The sequence below is a fragment of the Rhinopithecus bieti genome, unplaced genomic scaffold (assembly GCF_001698545.2).
Source record: "Rhinopithecus bieti isolate Rb0 unplaced genomic scaffold, ASM169854v2 scaffold_13014, whole genome shotgun sequence".
NCBI lineage: Eukaryota > Metazoa > Chordata > Mammalia > Primates > Cercopithecidae > Rhinopithecus > Rhinopithecus bieti.
This window is the reverse complement of record NW_016807364.1, coordinates 1,914,593-1,920,161: the sequence shown is the minus strand read 5'-3', so window position 1 is coordinate 1,920,161 and position 5,569 is coordinate 1,914,593. Positions and strand designations below refer to the sequence as shown.

The 5,569-nt window shown below is 40.3% G+C and overlaps 1 long non-coding RNA gene across 1 annotated transcript; it reads left to right on the top strand.

The window, feature by feature from the left end:
• On the top strand, positions 1-3,892 carry LOC108535461 (uncharacterized). The gene is made up of 4 exons (XR_001887236.1): positions 1-84; positions 1,452-1,568; positions 1,968-2,088; positions 3,546-3,892. It is a non-coding gene; the product is annotated as an uncharacterized LOC108535461 (long non-coding RNA).
• Positions 3,893-5,569: the final 1,677 nt, after the last annotated feature.

Below are 5,569 nucleotides of genomic sequence, written 5' to 3'. Positions count from 1 at the left end.
AAACGTCATCTTCAAGGAGGAAATTTTTAAAAGTACCTCTACATCTACACGTGGGCCTCAATTATATGTTTAACTGTCTCCAAGGTACAGCACCCAAACGTCAAACCACTCGAGCCTGGATGGTGAATTTATGATAGAGATTGACTTTTTTGTAAAATAAGTTTTCTGTTTCCACAAAATAAAATTGTATTTGGGGTATAGGCGCCAGAATTTCTTTTAGCAATTAATCAAAATGAATGACCAAAAGTTTAATTCTAGACTAGAGCTATTAAATTAATTCCAAGCTATGAAAGCAGTTTTGATTTTAGGCCATATCAATCCAGGACAACACAGAACAATGAGCCTGGAGGGTCTGATATTGTGAAGAGTACATTTACAGAAGGCTTTTGGGTCGGCAACAGCTGGGTTTCCTTAAGATGTGTAGGCTTCATAGGATAAACACACACTTGATATCTGCTCTGTCTGAACACACAGCAGATGAAGTTCCACTAACCCCTTTCCCCAGGCCCCACATTTAAAAACCTTTCTCCTTCTCTTTTCTTTACTATCTGTGTGAATGGCTTAAACAGCAACCTGTGCTTTAGAACCACAAAGCATGCATACATGTTTCATTAGAAGAAATGGAAAAAATAGAAATCTCCGGTGTGAATATTTGTTAGAAGATTATTTCACCCCTTTTACTTTATCACCTTACTTGCTCTGACCCTGAGGCCCTAGATTGACGTGGGCCTGAACCCTAATCCTCGGGTGATCATTCCTACCTAAAAGCAAAGGTGATGTCTATGGAGGAGCATAAAACAGGGTTTCCTATCCGGGGGCTTGCCAGTCTGATCCGTATAACTGGTGAACCCAGATAGTGTGGGTCCAGAAAGCTGGTGTGATGCTGAGCTCCCCACCCTCAGAGGGCTCTGGCGTTCTCCCCGAGGACTCGTATCCCATTTATAGCTTTGTAGATGTAAGCAGCCAAGATGATTTGGGGGAACTTCTGTGTGACAAAGGAGACGAGAGGCTGTGGAAGCCTTCCATAACAAGTAGCTGAATTGTTTAAGGAATTTTCCAAACCCTCTAACTGGAGGAGCAGGATGAAGGCGAAAGAATACGTGATGATCATTGCTGGCTAACATAATCAGGCGACTTGTGTTAACAATATGCCACAAAATCCCAGGAGCAAAGTCTAGGTCCTGTCTTTAGCCATGTTGTGTCCATGGCAGTGTGAACCTTTTATCTTATTACTGGATGGTCCATTGAAACCATCCTTAGGAAGTTAGAACCTTCATAAGAGGAGATCCAGTCTATGTGGAAGGGTGCCTTTTTTTGTTTTTTATTTTTTGTTTTAAAGAGGTGCTCGTAATGGTGGTGACTTTCCTACCTTAACATGAAATGAATTACTATCTCTATATATAATCTTGTGCATGTCTGTCCTTCTTCCTCCCCTCCCTCTCCTTTTGCAGGAAAACTATATTTCAGGACTATGCCCGGCAATGATGGCTTCAAGATCATAATAAATTGTTTAGCCTTTTAGGGGATGAGAGGCAACATGTTTAACCACTGGAAAAAGGCACAGGCAGGTGAGATCCTGATTTTGTGAAGCCCAAAGCTCATATGATTTCTTTTAAAAAGAATATACAATTACAAACACAAAATTAGGCAGGAAAGTGAACATTTCTTTAGCATGAAAAATGATATCACAAAAAATTATTGGAGACTTGGAAGTTTAGATCCTTTTTCTCCTGAAGATCTCTTCAGGCAATTTACCAAAAATGGCCGATTAGAAATGCTTTCTGATTGCAACCCAGCTTCCTCTCTTCGCCTGGAAAACTCGATGACTCCTCCCAGAACTCACAGAGGCCTGTGAGGAAGAAGGGCCTCAGGCCTCAGCTTCACTTGCTTCTCGGGAGTTTGTGTCTGGTCTCAGGTGCCATCTATTTAGAGTGGCCAGCAGCTGATAGCAGTTTGTATCCATACAGGTAGGTCCTGGCCACCATAGCGCCAGGGTCCTGGAAGCAAGCAGGGCGGCTCACAGTCGAGGAGGGCAGTTTGGGTGAGCAAGACAAGGTCTGGATTCAAGTCCTGCTCAGTACTTACCAGGTGGGTGAACTTGAGGTACATTTACTTCTTGGAACCTCTTTTTTTTTAAAAAAAATCTTATCTGTAGAACAAGGATAATTAAAAGAGACTGGGTGCAGTGGCTCACTCCTGTAATCCCAGCAGTTTGGGAGGCCAAGGTGGGGGGTTATCATTTGAGTCCAGGAGCTCAAGACTAGCCTGGGCAACATGGTGAGACCCTGTCTCTACAAAAAAACAAAACAAAACAAACACCCCCACCACAATTAGCTGGTAGTCCCAGCTACTAGGGAGACTGACATGGGAGGATTGCTTGAGCCCGGGAGGTTGAGGCTGCAGTGAGCCAAAACCGTGCCACTGCACTGTAGCCTGGGCGACAGAGCAAGAACCTGTCTCAAAAAGAAAAAAAAAAAAAAAATCACGTATATAAAGCACACAGCAAAATATCTGGCATAGGACAGACATGCAATGAGCCTTTGAGAGTGAAATGTATTTTAAAGTTTGATACTGAAAGTTATGTATGTGTCTTTGCATTTGTCTCATCCCCCACCTTCCCTTCACTGTTGACTACAAGAGACATTGAAAATCATTGAAAAATCCATTCCCTAGTTAATGTTCCCCGGCTTGCCTTTTAAACTATCTGTCGGATCCAATCCATCATGTACGTAATCATATTTTACATTGGCTGCTCTATGAATAAGAAATGAGTGGAGGGTGTTTTGTTTTCTGCCTCTTCCCTATCATGGGGGACTAGGTACAGGATGCAAATTTCAGCTCCACAGCTGAAGGGTACAGATAATAAATCATTTTACATGTCTGGGATGGAAGACAGGCTCCTTGGGGATTCTGTGATGACGGTGGAAGATGGGCCTTCTTCCTGATTAGCACTTTGGGTGCCAGCCTGCTCTGGTCAATGGGAAGGAATGGAAACCTTACAATTCAACCATATCTGCCTGGGTGTGGTGTGGGATGAACTAAAAAACCAGAGCCCCAAGGTGGCTTGGGTAAAGTGGCTATTGGAATTTACACTTTCTCACAAGCGTCAGAAAGATGTTAGGACACAAAAACCTCTTTTGTGCTGCAGAAGATTTTGCCATCTTTGGGTGCCAGGAAGGGTTTCAGTTTCCTTAGCTGTAAAATAGAGATCAAAGCCCCCTTGCATGCTTCACTGGATCATGTGGAGAACAAAATATAAGGATGAAAGTGAAAACGCCTTGCACATCTAGGGCGAGCTTACGATATTGCTATTAAAAGTGGTAGCATAAATTAACAGCATGAAGCATTTATGGATCATTTCTCTAACAACCCGCTTTTCAGAAAAGCAATGATTTCCTCACATTCCTTACATTTGCATTTTGGTGCTGTTTTGTTGTTTAGATGATACGAATGAATGCTAAATGTTAAACTTTACTGGATTCTCTCCTTCAAATTGGAGTGACGCAGGGAAGGCAATTTATGGATTCGTGGTCTTCTGTTTTCAGGGCCCATGGTCTCCTGTAAATTGCTAAAGCCTTTCTCAAGTATGATGAAACAGCGCCACCGTGTGGTCTCGAGGCTTACCACGCTTCACTCATTTGCCTTTGGATTTTTATGCAACATTGGTCAATAAGTATCAGAGTATGTGTAAATACATATTGAAATAATGGAAATTGAGGTAAATTTGGTGGAATCCTCCCATAGCGGTATTTGTGAACACTGATTAGAGAAATTATCCATTCATCATTGGCATGGACATGCTTGAATAATGTTTGTGGGTGACAACAAGCTTAATATTGTCCAAAAGTCTATCTTTGTGATGGTGGTAACTAAAATTGCATTTTCCAGAATATCTCCCCTATTCTCTGATGAAAAGTCTATATCATGTGTTTATTTCATGAAATGCATTTTATTGTATGCGGAGGGGGAGAGAGGTATACAATGCAACATATATTTAACAGAAAGTAAGAATGAAAAATGGTAAAAGCCTTCTTGTCTAGAGCCACTCATTTATCCTGAAGTTAATCAAGCAACCAAGGCAGAAGCACTTTGGGGAGCGGCATGGTAACTATGCATTGGACTGTTACTAAATAGATGAGCCTTTGCCAGGAAATATTTGTTAGGGATAATAGCACAGCAAGGAATGGTTGTCTCTCTCTTTTTAAAATGGCTTATGAATGACAATAACAATAATAACTTATTGTGTTTATTTAGCTAGGGGCTATCTGAAACACTTTGCCTGCATTGTTCCACATACTAATTGAGAGGAGTTCAGTAATGGCCATTTAAAAAATATAATCTAATTTTTAAAAATACTAGCCAATGTAAGCAGACACACATTCAAGCTGAGAGCTAAGCAGGTGTCACTGGCGCTAGACTCAATAGCTCTGAATGCGCTGGATGGTTGATTCCCTCTGGTGGCCATTCTGGGAATTTACAGATGTAATGCAAATATCACACAGTACTGTAATAATCACGGGCACTGGGATACGTGTTGGTGAGTGCGGTCCTGTCCAGGGAACATGAAGCCACTGGGATGTGACCATTAGAGTATGACCATCTTTGTTCTCATTATGTTCCTGCTGCAGATGAAAGAGAGAGTAAGTGAATGATCCACTGATGTGCTAGGATGCAATATGGAATGTAGGAAGGAGCATACAAAATGATGGGCATTAATAAGGGGCCAACATGACACTCTCTGTTTTCCCCTTCAGCTCAAATGGGAGAAAACGTTGAAAACGTTAAACAAATAACTGAATGGGTAAATAAACTGTGCTGTATCCATTGGATCCTTTTGAAATACAAAGCTTCTTTTTGTAACATACATTACATCAATGCTCATGCATTTGTGTGTATCTATACATAGAAGAGATCTAGAAGGATAGATACGAAGATGCTAACAATCGTAACCTCTGGGGATTAAGATGAGGAGAGGGCAAGAGAATGAAGACTTTTGTCTTTTATTTTATCATGCATTTATTGACACAAACTTGTATTTCTTTTATAATGAAACAATCAAACAAATTAAAAGAACCAAATCTATGCCCCTCTGAAATGTCACATGTCCTGAAAATGTGATAAGTACGTTAGGGAAATGTTGTAATTTATCTTACGATTTAGAACTTCACAATATATAGCTTTAAATATTAGCAATCATAGAGCCCCTCTGAAATAGAGTATTCTAAATGTTTTAGTAGAATTTGTATTAATTCCCTGATATTTTTCTTCCTTCTGAACTTATGAAATGGAGGAGCTTACTTGACCACAGATCTAAAATATTTTCATTACCTGCAGAGGAGTGTGTGAGCCACCAGTTAAGGCAAGAAATTTGGAAGTCTGCTTCCAAGTTCCAATTTATTCCTTTATTTGTTGATCTTATTAAAAAATGTCCTTCCCTACAAAACCAACCTGAAAAGGCACATAGTGTTTTGTACACCACAATTATTAAAAATCACTCTGGTTCCATGTATGTATATTAGAACTTTGATTCAAAACATTTAAGGTGGTTTTGGAAATCTATATAGAATAC